This window comes from Equus caballus, chromosome 10 (genome assembly GCF_041296265.1).
Source record: "Equus caballus isolate H_3958 breed thoroughbred chromosome 10, TB-T2T, whole genome shotgun sequence".
NCBI lineage: Eukaryota > Metazoa > Chordata > Mammalia > Perissodactyla > Equidae > Equus > Equus caballus.
In genome coordinates this window covers 10039889-10056438 of record NC_091693.1, presented here as the reverse complement: position 1 = coordinate 10056438, position 16550 = coordinate 10039889, and the positions used below count along the sequence as shown (strand labels likewise).

At 56.3% G+C, this 16550-nt stretch overlaps 1 protein-coding gene across 3 annotated transcripts in view; it reads right to left on the bottom strand.

Moving 5' to 3' along the window:
* PAK4 (p21 (RAC1) activated kinase 4) overlaps window positions 1-14421 on the bottom strand; it is a 48871-nt gene extending 34450 nt beyond the window's left edge. For 2 of the 3 annotated variants that reach the window (XM_023649695.2, XM_023649700.2), the window contains exon 1: window positions 8400-8557. The gene's annotated coding sequence lies outside the window, so the exon portion shown is untranslated. Of the gene's footprint in view, window positions 1-8399; window positions 8558-14357 lie in introns of those variants that run through there. The other variant, XM_023649698.2, reaches the window with a different exon arrangement.
* Between the last annotated feature and the right edge of the window lie 2129 nt (window positions 14422-16550).

Sequence of the window (16550 nt, the reverse complement as noted above, 5' to 3'; positions counted from 1 at the left end):
GCCCCGGGCTCCCCGCCCAGGGTGGATCCCCCATCATACACTCTGACGACGCCACTCACAGCTTATTACAGCCCATTCATTCATTCAGTCAGTCAGTCCACCAGCGTTTATTGAGCGACTAGTACACATCAAGCCAAGGACCTCCCCTTCCCCCACCATGATGCCAAGTTAGGGGGTGGGGAGGACAATAAATCATGATGCGATGTGAGCAGCAAGGATGAGCACTACAAAGAAAACCAAGCAGGCGAAGGAGGGGAGAGAGAGTAAGAGGTTGCAGAGGGAGCAGCATGAACAAAGGCCCTGAGGCAGGACCCAGCCTGGAATGTTCCAGGAACAGCACTGCAGGAGAGGAGTGAAGGCTGCCAGGAAAGGGATGTCATCTGCCCCAGGCTCCCTCTGGCTTCAAGTGGGACAGCCTATGGGGGGCTAGCGAGGGGGGGGGGAGTAGGAGGCTGCAGAAACGTCCAGGCAGGAGAGGAGGGTGGCTTGAACCAGGTGACAATGAAGAAGAATGAGAGGCGCCAGGTCCTGTTCTGAAGGCAGAGCAACAGGCCTTCCCGACACAGTGGACGCAGAGGAAGAGGACGAGGGGAGAGACCATCGAGGCAATGGGTGGGGTGCCCATTAACGAGATTAACGAGACAGGGTCACCGGGGCAAGACAGGGGCTCAGGAGTCTGGTCCATTTTACCTGTTGCATGTCGCTCTCTGGTCAAGTCCGTGTCCCCCTCTCTGAGCTCGGTGCGGGCTACCGGCTGCACTCCCCTCTGGGTCTTGCGGCCCCAGCACAGGGCATCTCAAAGAATGAGCCCTTGACTCCCCTGGCAGGACAGGGCAGAGCTGCAGGGACGGGCGCACGGGGAGGAGGAAGCAACCAGAGGGACTGTCTCGGTGCTAACAAGCACAGCCACTTCTGCAGCATCAAGACTACGAAACGGCCAAGGTCAAGCAAACGGTCTGACAGAGCCAGTGTGGTGAGGACGCGGGGCAGCTGCTGGACGCGGACGCAGGCACACCACCCGGGAGGCTGCGCGGCGTCTACAGTGTCTATTAAAGGTGACATACCCGACCCTCTGATGGAACAACGCCCCGGCCGTGTGCCCTGGAGCACAGCGTGCACACACACCCAGCAGACACGTGCAAAGAGGACACTCACACTCGCCCAGCAGGAGACGGAGAAAGACGCTGTGGTTTCTTCACACAATGGAACCATCGCCAGCAATGAGGATGAGCGGAGCACTGACACGAGCGACCACAGCGATGGAGCCCGCGGCCTAGGATGGGAGCAGGCAGACGCACGGACATGCCGGGGACCCACGGACAGGAGCGCGAGCGCAGGCAAGGCGCACTCTCTCATTCAGGGACGCGCACCCACTCAAAACTCTCCAGGAAAGCGGGGACGTGCTGCCGCCCAAGGTCAGCAGAGTGGCCAGTCCCGGGGTCGTCAGGAGAGCGATGGGGGCTTCTGGGGTGCCGGGCTCTCAGCCCCGACCTGGGAGTGGGGCAGCGTCCGTGCCCCTGACCGTCGTTGGCTGAGCTGCCACTCGCGCTTCCACACTCTCTGCAGGCGTGTTGCACTTCCTGGTCGCTGCAGGTTCACGGCAGTGGGACTACAAACGTACAAAAGTATATATACACATATATATACACATATCACACACACACACACACACACACACACACGGCATGTCAGAGAGAACGGATGGATCCGGGGCCAGGCTGCTGTGGGAGCTGTGGGGGAAGGGAGGCCACCGTGGGCAGCAGAGGACGGGTCCCTAGGGAGACGGGGCAGGACTGCCCGGGGGGCCTCAGTGGGGGGACCATCTATGGAGGAGCCTGGCCCTCCCGCAATGTCCTTTCTCCCCTCCCAGCACTGGCCGTGGAGAGGGGACAGGAGGGGACAGGAGGAGGGCAGGAGGCCCAGGACGGCAGCGCCTCCCGTCGTGAGGGCGTGGCTGAAACTAGCCTGGGCAACCGCCGCCGAAACCACAGCACAAGGCCACTTTATCAGGCGCTTCCAGGGACCGGCCGGGCACCTTGGTGGGACGCAGGAGGCCCGGGAGGGAGGTGCTATCTGGGGGTCCCCTGCCGGCACCCCCACCTGTCAAGCTGTTCCCCCCAAAGCTGTGCAGCCCGCCTGCAATGAAGACCCACAGGGGCCCTGGGGAGGGAGAGCCTGCTCCGCCTTGGGCTCAGCTATGGGGTGGCGGGCAGGGGCCACAGTGGGTAGGGGCTGGACTCTGCACTAGCCACCTGGGGCCACCCAGCCCTGCTGGCTCGGTGACCCCAGGCAAGTGTCCCAGGCTCTCCTCTTCCTGCCCTGTGAAAGGGGAAGGATAGGAACACCCACCTCCTCGGGGCGCAGGGAGGACCCAGTGAGCGAGTTCAGAGCGCTCAGCACAGCACCTGCTCACACTCAGAACAAGAGTACCACCCTGAGGACCAACAGCCCCGTGCAGTCCTTGAGCACTCATCTGCATTCTGTCTGACGATTATGCATTTACATCCTCAAAACAAGCCCACGAGGAGGTACCATTATCAGCCCCACTTTACAGATGAAGACACCTGGGCACAGAGAGGTGAAGTGACTTGTCTGGGATCACACAGCTAGCCGTGGTGAAGCTGCCTCCAGAGTCCATGCCCTCAGCCTCCATGTGTCCTGCAGGTCAAGAGCTCCAGAATGGAGCCTGTGTTTGAGGCCTGGATCTGCCCCTTACTTGCTATGGCGTTTCCAGCCTGTGCCTCAGTTTCCCCTTCTCAGGGAAAGTAAAAATATCATGAACAGACAGCTCCCAGAAAAGGAGGCCCAGACGGCTTTCACCAACAGTCTTGGTGCTGAGACGGAACTTCAGGGAGAAAAACGCAGGACAGGGCAGAGACAAACATGGGCAGCCGGCTCCCTGCTCCCTGCGATACAGAAGCGGGGAGAGGGTGCAGGAGCGAATGCGGAGAGAAGGAGGAGAAGCAGGAGCGGTGGCTGTCTCTGGGAAGGGGACCTCCTCGTCCCCGTCGACGCTTCTGGGGAGCAGGACACACACACTCGGAGCAAAGCGTGCCTTATTAAATGAAAATGCAGGACAAGAGAAACGAGGTTGCTAAGCCCTCCTCAGGGTCTCCAGGCAGAGCCACTGCGACGATGCCCATAACACACAGACTCGGCGCGCGGCCCGCAGGAGCTGCGGTCAGCACAGCATCGGGTGGTGGGGCGCGGGCGAGGAGGCTGCCGCCAGAGGGACACCCACCACGAGCTGGTGTGGCCGGCAAGGGGCTAAGCACTGTACAGCACGGGCTCCTCCAACCCTCCCGCCAGCCTCAACGGGGGGAACTCGACGCTGCGCTCTCCCCAGGGGCCCACCAGGGGGTCAGGGGCCTGAGTGGACTGTGTGGCCCTGGCAGGGAAGCTGTCATTGCCCCTGAGGTCGCCAGCAGGTCACCTCGCACCCCAGGGAAGGTCAGGCCAGGGCCAGAGGGCCCCAGCGGACAGGCTGCAGCGAGCGGTGGCTTCCGTGGCATCCGGCACAGCTGGCTCCCCTGGGACCTGGGGAAACCCCCCTACTGACCCTCCTCACCCCTCGTTCCTGTGGGCCAAGGCAGCCGTCAGACAATAAGCCCCAACCCCGGATGGGTGGCTGGGGCGGGAAGGGTCCCATTTCCCTGGCCGTGATCCGGGAGGAGGCTGCTTCCTGCTGGCGGCATCTGTGGCCGCGCAGCCGGGTGATGGGAGAAACAGCTGCTGGGGACACCCTGACCGGTGTCTGGCCAGGAAGTCTGGCTCACTGTGGGCCAGCAGGACAAGCAGGGAGAGGCAGCGGACAAGAAAGGGAAGGGGGATGTGGGGGCCCTGAGGGAGATGGGGACCCAGTCCCCAGAAATGACCCAGCGTGAACAGGCCCCCAGGTGCTTCCATCTAAGAAGAAGCCTGGGGAAGAACCAACTGGACAGGAAGCGGCCTTGTCTTATCAGAACCACTTCCACGTCACGGAGGGCAGCCGCGACAAGCAGTGACTGCAGCCCGAAGGCCTGGAGTGCGGGTCCTGCCTCTGGCACTTGCCTGCTGTGTGACCTTGGGCAAGTCACGCACCTCCCTGGGTCTCAGTTTGCTCATCTCTAAAATGGGGCTGATGACAGTAGCAACCTCGTAGGTTGCTGTGAAGATCCAATGAGTTAATATGGACAAAGTACTCACCATCTTGGCCAGCACACAGGCCCCTCCTCTGTCACCGATACCCTGGTCCTGTGCCCCCTCTCCTCCTGCTCGGACTATCACAGCAGCCCCCCACGGGTGTCCCTGACTGCCTCATGAGCTATTCCCCACGTGGCAGCCTGCGCAATCTTTATCAAAGAGAAACCAGATGTTCAAAGCTCTCTGGTGACTCCCCATGACACACAGAAGAAATCCCCGCTCCTTACTCAGCCTGTCAGCTGCTGCTGCAGCTCCACATCCTCCCCACCCACCTGCCTCATCGCCCACTCTGCCACACTGGCCTCCTGGATGGTACCTGACCATCCCAAGCTCATGCGGACCTCAGGCCCTTTGCACTTGCCACATCCACTACCTGTTCTATTCTTTCCACCTCCTTCCTAGGCCTGGCTCACTCTTTCTCATTGGTCAGCTGTCTCCTCCTCCAGCAAGCGCTCGCTGACCCCTCAGGATGGGTCAGGTGCCTCCTCTGGATTCCTACAGTCTGTGCCCTCCCCATCTCAGCCCAGACTCCTCTGCTGTGCTTCCCCATCCTGGCCCTGACCACTCTGAGCTGTCACTGTCTGGGGACAGGTCTGCCTCCTTCACTGGACTATAACCATGAGGGCAGGGCCGCGGCTGTGTTGGTCGCCATGGGGACCGATGGTCAGACCACAAGTGTGACAAGGCCTTGCTCGGCCCTTCCCAAACTTCCTCTCCCTCCTTGCCTCCTTCCTGAGGAGGCTCAAGTCACTACAATTTCCTTTCCCAACTTTGAGCCCTGGGGGATGTCCCCCTGGTGCCCCAGAGGGCAAAGGTCAAAGACCTCCCCAGCCTGCCTCCCTTCTGGGTGTGGGGGCTCGGGGTGGGGGGTCCGGCCCAGCTAAACCTATCATGGGAGCCACCTCCCCAGCTGTGCCCCAGCAGCCTGGGGACCACACACCTACCATCGCACGGCTGAGGACATCGTCTTGGCGAGGGCCACCAACCCGCGGGCACCCTCCAGCCCCGTGGGGAAGCCACTGGGACAACCGCTCAGGAGGGCAACTGGGAAGGTCCCACAGTCCCACCGCGAGGCATACGCCCAAGAGAGACTCCAGCCACAGCATATAGTTCTAGAATGTTCACTGCGGCACTGTTTGTTCCAGTCCCAATGGGAAACCACCTAAATGGCCACCAAGAGGTAAATGGCTAACTCCTGTGTGATACAATCACAAAAAAGAAACACCTGACAGCAGGGAACCGAACGACCCGCCTAGACCTATACGCATGCACCCGAAGAAATATCCAAACTCTAAGGTTCGGCAGAAAGAGCAACATTTCTGTCTCCATGACCCCATTTACATGATCTGTACAACTGTGCAGCCGTGTGGGTCCGCCTGGCCAGCCATGAGAACACGCGCTGATGCCGGACGGCCCCGGACCCAGAGAGGCCAAGCGAGAGTCTCCATGGCAGGCCCGGGCGACAGTGTTTTGGCAAGCTTTCCAGGTGGCCGCGTGGGGCAGCGACGTGTGGCCAGGGCGGAGAGCCACTGCCCTCCCGCTGGTGAACGCGTCCAAGGACAGCAGAAGTACGCAAACCTGCGGAGGAAGGCTGGACACCAAACCCAGCACGGTGCCACCACGGGCAGAGCGGGGGTGGGTGGGGGGCCCTTCACTGGATCCTCGGCATGTTCTGTCCCAGGCCGACATGGGAGGCGTGGGTGTCTGTTATACTGAAAGCTCCACTTTTGTCACTCGTCTAAAATGTATCACAAGGAACAAAATTGGCAAACGAGAAATCACTCGCCCAAGGTCGCAGGGCTGGGAAGTGACAGGGCAGGCACCTGAACGTGGGCCTCCAACGGCAAAGCCCTCTTCCCCCTTATCTGTGCCGGGTCCCAAGATGCCGAGGGAGCTGGCGCCCCGAGGTCCCGAGGCTGGGCCGGCCTCACGGGGCTGCCTGGCGCCGTGCCCACTCAGTGACCCTGCCGGAGCCAGGTCAGGGTGGGGCGGCTGCTGGAGAGAGCCGGGAGGCTAGGGAGAGAGGCCCCTCCAGCAGCCCGGGGGCCCTCCCCAGGTGGCAGCAGCAGCTGCAGCATCGAGATTGGTGCTTACACAGCACGAACCGGGTGCCAGGCCTCGGGCCAGGCGCTTGACACTGGGCATCCTCACGACAATTCTATGAGGTGGGCACGATCGTTCTTCCCACTGGGCAGAGGAGGAAACTGAGGCCCAGAACCGTCAAGTGACTTGCCCATGGTCACACAACCTGTGAGTGATGGAGCTGGGTGTGAGCCAGGCATCCCTGCTCTAGCAGCGGCCGTCTGAACCCACTCCCCAGCACCGCTCAGGCTCCAGAGCCACAGCGCGGCTACGCTTCACCCCTGCTCCATGCCCCTCCAGGCCAGGTACTCTCAGGGGACAGATGCAGAGATGAAGCCATTATCACTGGCCGGGGGTCTCGTTCCAGTCTGCTCCCACCAAGGGACACTGAGGGCCCGCGGAGGCCAGGGGCTCTGTGCGGCCTGGCCACTGCTGCAGTCCCCCACCCAGCGCAGGGCCACACATTCAACCACCACCCACAAGCATCCTCGGTCGGCCAGGCAGTGCGTCAGGTGGGCAGTTGGAGAAGGAACAAGGCAGAATTCCTGCTCGTGAGGGACCCACGTTCTAGGGGGGAGCAGACAACGAATGGGGCCCTGGTAACCGAGGTGAGGCCAGAGTAGAGCGCTGGGCGGAAGCAAGACAGCGAGATAAAGAGTATCTGAGGGCGGGAGCCAGGGTGGTCCTGCGGGGCTGTGGGTGAGCCACACGTGAGCGAGCGGGGGCAGGGCGGGGAAAGGATTCCAAGCAGAGGGAACAGGAAGGTCAGAGACCCGGAGGGAGGCACAAACCTAGACAGATGAGAAACGGCAAACAGGCCAGTGTGGCTGGACCACCCGGCGGGACGGGGAGGGAAGCAGGAATGAGGTGGGAGCGACTGGGGACCACGACGAGAGCCTGGGGTTTTAGTACAGACAACACCCAACTTTGTTCAGGGTACCACCCAAGGACACCCTCCCCAGCCAGAAGCCCATCCGACTCACTCGGCCTCTGGGCCACCCACAAACACACCATCCCATCGGCCCGTGGGAGCCTCTCCTCCCCGATCACACCCTTCTACCAGGCCAAACAGACAATCTATTCCCGCCAGGGAGTGGCCTGGCCCTGCCCGGCCCCCTGCTTCCAGGAACAGACCTCCGCCGTCCACAGTGTGGCAGGAGCTCCGGAATCCTCCAGACCCAGCGTGGGACCTGCCTCTGTCACTCAGCAGCAGCCCTCTGAGCCCCCTTTTCCCTGGCCGGAAAGTGGGTCTATCTAGCACCCACTCCACGAGACAGTGCGATGACCAGACCAGGCACACAGGGCGCAGTCAGCCCTCATTAAATATTAACCAACATCACGATGACTTAAGAAGCAGCGGGTGACAGAACTCGGGGCTCAGAACCCCCGAGTTCGAAGCCCAGCTGCGCAACCTACTCATGAGGTGACCGTGGGTACCTCGTTTACCCTCTTAACGGTGGCACCAACCCCATAAGGCTGGGTCGGGATTAAATCCAGGTAACACGTTTAGAACAGGGCCTGACACACAGTCAGGGCTTTATGAGTGTCTGCTACGACTTTTGATACTTGTCGGAAGGGGGCTCCCTCTCTCCCACCAGGAAGCACCTTTGACCTCTCTCGGATGTCCCACTTGGGTTCTAACTTTTGACCCTTGGGTGCATCATCTGCGCAGGCACCAGATTCTGATCTTTGCCCCCTCTGGCCACGCCCCACCTTTGAGCCCATAAAAGGTGTCCCCCAACCTAAATCTCATTCATCTGCTCCGCTGGGGGCTGCCTTCAACCTCCAACCCGCCGCCCTCATGGTTGTGACCTCTGACCCTCGTAGGCGCGCTCCCCTCAAATGATTAACTCTGAGCCCCCCCTTTGGGACACTCGTTCCGACCCCCTCGAACGCGCCCCGACTTCAAATTTCGAACTTTGCGCTCCCCTCCGCCACGCCCCCTTTGCGAGTATGACCTTCGACCTCCTCTACACCTCCTTCCTCCCCAGCGTTGACCCCCGACCCCTCGGACGCGACCCTTCCCTCCACGAGTGAACTTTGACCCCAGCGGCCCCGCCCCCGACTTGCGTAAAAACTCTCTTAACGCCGTCGCCCGGCCCACCCCAAGCCCCCGGCCAGACCGCTCGTCCTACCGGCTCGGCGCCGCAGTCGCTCGCGGCCTAGCCGCTCGGCCCGGAACCCGGCGCCCTCGCGCCGCCCTCAGCTCTCCGGCGCCGCGGCCACCGCGGCCACTGCCGCCGCCATGTTGAATCCCCAACGAACATCCGGGGCTTTCCCCCTCGCCGCCCACCCGTCCCCATGGCAACGGGGCTGCCGGGCGGGGGGCAGGGCCGGTCCAGGGGCGGAGCTGGGCGCCCAGCCGCGCCCGCTCCCGCCTCTGATTGGTGGAGCTTGTCCAATCGGAGCCCTCCGGGCGGAAAATGCCAGGCCGGGATTGGAAAATTTGGAAAGGATGCCCGGAGGCTGGCTCCCCGCCCGCTCGGGTTCTTAAAGGGGAAAGAACTGTTCTCTCGCGACTGTCTTTCCCACCTTCGCGCGAAAGGAGTTGGCGGTGGAAGGCAATAAATGGGTGATAAAGGCCGGAAACAGTTCTTAAGCCTTACTATGTGCCAGACACCCGGCCGAGCGCCGTACTTGCATGGTCTCCCTGAATACTCGCCACAGCCCTATTGTATTAATACCCATTTTTCAGACAAAGAAACTGAGGCTCAGAGGGGAGAAGTAGCTGGCTCAGGATCACTGGAAGTCGACAATGAGTTTTGAAATTCGGTATGTCTGCATTCGGGAACTTGACCCGGAACCAAGACACTGTTTGATCTTAATCTTTTTTTATGAGTTTAAGTAATTAATTTGTCCCCCCAAAATTGGGAAATTAAAAACAAAACAATAAAAACTAGACTATTGGTGGTGAACATGATGCTGTGTATCCAGAAACTGGTATATAGTAATGTACACCTGAAATGACACAATTTATAAAACGAGTTATAAGTCCATGTGACCTCCATAAAATAAACAAAGAAAAAGAAACAAAGAAAAAAGACGCGAGCATAAACTAAACTCGGCCATCCTGGTCCGTGATTTCACTCCCTGGGCTCCAGCCACCTTGCTCTTGCAGAAAAACGTCAGGTGCTCTCCCGCCTCAGGGTCTCCGCATTGGCTGTTCCTTCTGTCTGGAGTAGCCTCTTCTCCCAGGTGCCCCCAGGGCTCCCTCCCTCCCCTCCTTCAGGCCTCTCCTCGGTCGACTGTTGCTGCCCACCCAGACTAAAGCGGCTGACGTCCCTCTCACGTGCAATCGAACCCTCTCCCTGATCTGCTTTGTCTTATTTTCAGTTGCTCGAGTCACCTTCTAACAGACTAGATAACTAGCTAATCGCGGTCACTGGTTTTGGTTGTTTCCCTGCAGGAATGTCGGCTCCCCGGGACCACGGATTTGAGTCTGATTTGTTCAGTGCGCATGCCCAGGGTCTGGGCGTTGTTGGCCTGTGGATGCTTCATGAGATCCGCTGAATGGATGGTTGGATGAGCCGTAACTCCGTCCCCTCAGAGACACTCTTAAATATTTAGAGCGCCTCCCCTGCCCCAGCACAGCGTCCGGCACGTAGTAGGCATTGAATTAATGCCTGTGGACACCAATGAAGAAATTATTGCATGATGGGTAATTTTTTCTGTCCATTTCCTTACCTTTTTTTTTTTTTTAAACAGAATCGGAGGCACACATGTATAAAGGATTTTGTATCTTTTTAAAACAAGATTATAAATATCATGAGTATCTTTCCAGGTCATTAAGTATTCTTCGAGAACATTAGTTTTAATGGCTGCATAAGATGCCACCCTGTCCAAGAACACCACTTTGTTTAAACATTCTTTCTTCTCGGACATCGAAGCTGGGATAAATATTTTGCTATTATAAATCATTCCCTTCTCCCCCTCAAAAAACCCAAGCAGCTAAATATTCGTGGACATCTCTAATTATTTTCCTTTAAACAGATGACCGCAAGTGGAACCGCCGGGTCAAAGGAAATGTACATCAAGGTTTAAAAATAGTAGCCGTTCCCACGTGTCAGGCGTCTCTACGCACCCTGCGTGGCGCTAAGCAGGGAGGTTTTAATAAAACCGCAGGGGCTGAGGATCCGCGCTTCGCAGAGGGGGGCACTGAGGCTCAGGGAAGGACCTGCGTTTGCACGAAGTCGCACACACGATGCGCAGTCAGGGCTCGTCCGCAGCGCGGCCCCGGGCCCGGCTCCCGCTGACCGCCCTCTGCCGCCTCCCCACGGCCGGGCCGCGCATCGCCCGCGCATCGCCCGCGCTCGGAGGGAACAGGCCCTTCATAGCATCCTCGCGTCCTCCCCAGCATCGAGCATCCTTGTTTTATGGGCTCTTTTGAAATCTTGGTGCCTTACAGGGTCTCCGTTTAAACAAAAAGCAAGTCCAGTAGCTGAGGGGATGGCACTTTATTCGGGTCACACTGGTGGAAGGAGGGCCAGAAGCAGCCTGTCGCTTTAGGGCCGGGCACAAACTGCAAAGTGTTAGGCTCTAGGGCCATGTCTGGGGACGGCCTTTTGTGGCTTTATTGGGGGTCTTAGTCAGAGATCAGAGCCTGGAACAAGCCCAGTGGCAGACCTGCTTCAAGGGCTTCCGAATTTGGGGCACTGGGAGAGGAAATCAGCCTCAAAAGAGCCCCCTACAGAGGGCTTCCTGGAGGAGGTGGTGAGATGGTGGAAACAGGTGAGGAGGATTTGGCCTCATAAAAATGATAAATTTCAGTACATTAAGGAAAAAGATAAATGGCAATATATAGATGGCAAGCAAAGCTTTCTGTCCTTCATATGTAAAGAGCATTTACAAATCAATTATGAAGGTGAACATAGAACAGAAAAACAGGCAAAAGACATGAACAAAAAGATACAGACAACGAATAAAAAGTGGAATTGGCAAACAAGAAATTAATGAAATGGATATTAAACTATTTAAAAAAACGCTTCCCCTTTTTTCGATCTCTCAGAAAATTATTTTTTTAGTGTTCTAATCAGTGGTGATGAGAATACAAGATAACGGCCACTCTCCTACGCCACTTGTAGAACTGTGACCTGGGGCAGGGTTTTGGCAATGTCCACCAAGAGACCTAACAGTGCTGTCCACCCTCTGATACACCAATTCTACTTCTAGGAGTTGTTCTTGAAGGAAAGAAAGAAACCTGATCTTGTCTCTTTCTCACCACTTATCTAGAAGATGGGGTCCTCAGCCCCATTTAACAGATGAGGAAACTGAGGCACGGGAGTAGGGTAGGAAGAGGGACGGCGTCCCACTGCTTGTAAGCAGCTTTGCTGGAATTTTAAGCAGGAAGTCTGACTTCAAAGCTGGTGCTCTTAAAGACTGCTCAAACTCGTTCGCTAAATATATTCAGCTGTGTGCCAAGCACATTGAATGACGATAACCTCACTTATTGAGCATTTTCTATATAACATGCAGGCCTTGGGCGAAGCACGTTACGTCTACCACCTCTTTTAAGCCCCACAACCACTCTAAGCACTATCATTATCCTCATTCTACAAATGTGCAAACAGAGGCACAGAGAGGTTAAGTAACTTCTCCAAAGTCACACAAGTAGCCTGCCTTCAGAGTCTAGGCTTCTAACCATTTTCTCCTCTTTTTCAGAGAACCAGGTTTGAGAGGTAGATAATAAACACAGGAACAAATAAATACTATAACATAAAATAAGGTGATGAGCAGAGCTCGAAATGTGTCGCAGAATACATCCACTCAGCTATAAAAAGAATGCGGAAGATGCAAGACCCACCCGTCCCACTCCTAGGGTTTTACTCAAGAGAAATGAAAACACATATTCACAAAACGATTGTACAGGAATGTTCAAAGCAGTGGTTTTCATAACCACCCAAACCTGGAAACAACCCAAAATGTCTATCAAGTGGCGAAAAGATAAATACGTTGTGGTCCATCCCCCCGTGGACCACTCTGGGCGATAAGGAAGGAGTTCTTGACAAGCAGGACAATGTGAGTGGATCAAGAATGTCTCGGGCTGGGGGACAGGAGCCGGACTCGAAAGGCTGCGTACAATGTGGCTTCATCGACACCGCGCTGGGAAAGGTAAACCTAACCTGTCGTGACCAGGAGCAGACTGGGCGTCGCCCAAAGCTGGGGGATGGAGGGGAGGATGGCCAGGGGACGGCGGAAGCTGCGAGGGGCGGAAACATTCTGTGTCCTGATTGCGGTGGCAGTTTCATGGGACGACATCTCTGTCAAAACTCATCAAATTGGTCCACTTTAAAAGGGTCCAGTTAGTTGTACGAAGTTGTATCTCAATGGAATTATATCAAAAGGTTTTTAAAAGGCAGTAGAATAAAGTATGGGCTTTCGTCAATAATAATGTATCAGCATTCGTTCATTAGTGGTAATAAATGTACCATATTAAAGTGAGATCTTAATAATAGGGGAAACTGGGAGTGGGCTTTATAAGAAGTCTGTGTTATCTTTGCAGTTTTTCTGTAAATCTAAAACTCTTCCCAAAAATAAAGTTTATTTTTAAAAATGAAAAAAAAGGGGCATCGAGATGATATTATGCCCATGTTAATTTCTGCAAGAAAGAAAGGTTACGAACCCATCCATATCCTATGATAGTATTTTCATTAAAAGAAAAATCAAGGGCTATGAGGAAAAATATTAAAATGTTAGAAGTTCGAAGCTGTTAGGGACGGGACAGCCGGGAAGTTTCCGGTTCTACTTTATTTCCTTTTGCTTGGTTTGAATTTATTTTTTTTAACAACGAGTGTGTTACTTTCTTCCCTGAAGTCAAATAAAGATAGTATCATTTTTTAAATTTGCTGAAAAGCAGCAGCAAAGATGGGGAGGGTGGTCTGGAAAGGGAGGAAGGGGCCGCTGCCCACGGAGCAAGGACCCCATAGGACAGAGGCCCATGCGGAGGTCAGAGAGCATCCTGTCTCTTCACACAAACGTGCAGGATCCGAGAGGAACTTGGGGCTCCCTGTGTCCTCTGTCCTCATCTCCCTCCACATTCCCCCTTGTTCATTCCTAGGGTTGCAATAAAAATTTAGCCAATAAAAATATAGGATACCCAGTTAAAATCGAATTTCAGACAAACCTCAAGTCATTTTTTAGTATTTTTAGTAGCCATATTTGTGACATATTAAAAAATGTATTTATTATTCATCTGATTAATATTATTCAAATTTAACTGTGCATCCTGGATTCTATCTGGCAATTGTACTCACTCCACACCAGCCACCCTGGCCTCCTGGCTGTTTCTCAAACACACAGGCTCAGCCCTGCCTCAGGGCCTTTGCACCTGCTGGTCCCGCTGCCTGGATCACTCTTCTAGGTCTTTAGTTTGACTAATTCCCTGTCCTTTGGCTCAAATGTCACCTCCTCAGAGAGGCCTTCCCTGGAACCATATCTAAAGCAACTTTACCATCCCACACTCTAATTCCAGTGTATTTTCTTCACAGTGCTTATCACCATCTGGAATTATCATGTGATAGCATTTTTGTCTTCATAGTTTCTTCTCTACCTGCCCCAGTAGAATTTAAGCTTCACAAGGGCCAAAACGTCATCTTGGCTGCCACAGCATCCCCAGCAGGCGGATCATAGTAGGCACGTGCTTCCTTCATGCTTCTCAGTTGCAATCAACAGAAACCATTTCTGGCTGATTTGAGCCATGAAGGACTTTAGTAAATAAATTTTTTTTTTTTTCTTTTGGTGAGGAAGATCAGCCCTGAGCTAACCTCTGTTGCCAGTCTTCCTCTTTTGGCTTGAGGAAGATTGGCCCTGAGCTAACATCTGTACCAATCTTCTTCTATTTTGTATGTGGGATGCCACCACAGGGTGGCTTGATGAGCTGTGCTAGGTCCGCACCCAGGATCCGAACCCATGAACCCTGGGCCACCGAAGTGGAGCCCGTGCTTAATGACTACACCACCAGGCCGGCCCCTAAAGAAACGTTGGTTAATGAATGGAACCCAGAAATCTGCACCTTCCCCCTTCTGGTCTCTCCACCAACCCCCAGCCAGCCCACAAGCTCTCCCCCGGGCCCCGCCACCCTTTCTGGGAGCACTCACCCCCGGCCTGCCAGGCAGGTGTCCGTGTAGCCCCCAAAAGCCTCGCTCAGCTTCGCCTCCCAGAAGCCTCAGGGTCTCCGTGCAACCTGTCACTTCCTGTGCTTGTGACATGTCACGGGTGTGGCAATCGGCCCTACGTGCCTGTCTCCTGTGTCCCCAGCAGTGGGAGCCCCGGGGGCTGGGCCTTGCCTTATCTGATTCACCTGATGGCTGTCATTCCTACTGTCTGTCACCTGCTCCCTCGGCCCCAGAAGCTGTGCTAAGCATTTTCCCTGCCTTTCCTCATTCATCCGACCAACGTTTATTGAGTAACTACTACGTACCCAGTACCGGGGCTGCCAGGTGAACAGAACTGGGGGAAACCCTGTGCCCTGGGAGCTCCCTTTCTCTGGGAGAAGATAAAGAATAAACAGTGGAACGTGTCTATATAGTAGGTCACAAAGTCAAAGTGCTCTTGAGGAAAATAAAGCAGAGAGAGGGGATGGGAGCTGGGGGTGGGGAGGTGGGGATGCTGTTTTCAACAAAGTGGTCAGGGAAGGCCTCCCGGAAAGGTGAGATTTGAGCAAAGAGCTGAAGGAGGAGAGGAAGGAGCCGTGTGGGTACCTGGGGGCAGCATCTCCGGTGAAGGGACGGCTGGTGCCAACGTGGGAGGGTGGCCTGGTGGCGTGGAGGCCAGCAGGGCTGCGGTGGAGTGGGCGAGGGCGGGGGGTGGGGGGTGGGAGATGAGGGTGGGGAGGTGACGGGGCAGCGGGTGTGGGGTGGGCCACCGGGAGGACGATGGCTTTTATTCCGAGAGAGATGGAGCCACAGGAGGGCTCGAGCGGAGGAGGGACACGATCTGACTGACGCGGGTGTCCACCATCCCTTTGGCTGCGTGTGGGGGACAGACGGTGGGGCGGGGACAGGAGCAGCGGGGGGACCAGGCAGGAGGCCAGAGGCCAAGCGGACAGGACCAGGGTGGGGGCCTCGCAGGTGGGAAGAGGGGACAAATTCTAGACAGATTTTAAAGATGAAGCCGACAGAGACCGGCCTGGTGGCGCAGTGGTTAAGTGCGCACGTTCCGCTTCAGGGGCCCAGGTTTCACCAGTTTGGATCCCAGGTGCGGACATGGCACCGCTTGCCAAGCCATGCTGTGGTAGGTGTCCCACATATAAAGTAGAGGAAGATGGGCACAGATGTTAGCTCAGGGCCAGTCTTCCTCAGCAAAAAGAGGAGGACTGGCAGTAGTTAGCTCAGGGCTAATCTTCCTCAAAAAAAAAAAAAAAAAATGATGAAGCCGACAGAATTTGCCAGTTCCCTGGATGTGGGACGTGAGAAAAAGAGACATCGAGGACCACACCAAGGCTCCCAACCTCCTCTAACCCCAAGGCAACCCCACAAAGGACAATCGCGCTTTTGTTACAGAGGAAGAAACAGAGGTTCAGAGAGGGCCAGCGGCTCCCCATCACACAGGAAGCGGCAGAGCTGAGAGAGGAGCCCGGTTTCTGTCCGGCTCCAGCGCCCGCCGGCCTTTGCCCTCTAAGGACCCCACCGCCCAGGTTTGTTCACAGCCCCGTCCAGCCTGGGACAGGACATGCCGGGCTCGCACGGCACCAGCTCCGTCTTTGGCCGCAGCACACAATGCATGACTTCCTGGCTGGTGACATCCCGGGCTTGATTCAGTCTCCAGGTCATTCCTTCATTCCTTGTCACCGTGTTGGGTAACTGTGTTTCCCGGCCTGCCGTGAGCGCCCACAGAGCCTGCCTGGGGCTGATTCCTCGCTGTCCCTGGTGTCGCCCGGCCAGAGCCTGGCACGTGCAACAAGTAGTCATTAAGCATCCGTCTCGGGCTGGAGCCAGGTCTGGGCACCGCCCTCCTGGGCTGATAGTCGGTCCAGTGGGGGAGCCAGTCCTGCCCCTAGACGGTGCCGGCCCAGAAGGGGCACCGGGAGGATGTGGGGGAAGCCTGGGCCCCAACCCAGCGCCAGAAGGGGTCTGGGAGGGCTCCATGGAGGTGGCAGACAGTGGATGAACAAGACGGCCTTGGTCTCCATCCTCACGCCGGCCCAGGGGGCACACTGACAATGAGCATGTTAACAAATCAATCCCGAGAGGATGGCAGGAGGCTGAGAGCTGGGAGTGAAGTGACAGAGGATGAGACGGAGGGCGGCTGGGGTCATTTCAGCTGGGGTCGGCAGGAAAGGCTGAGACCCG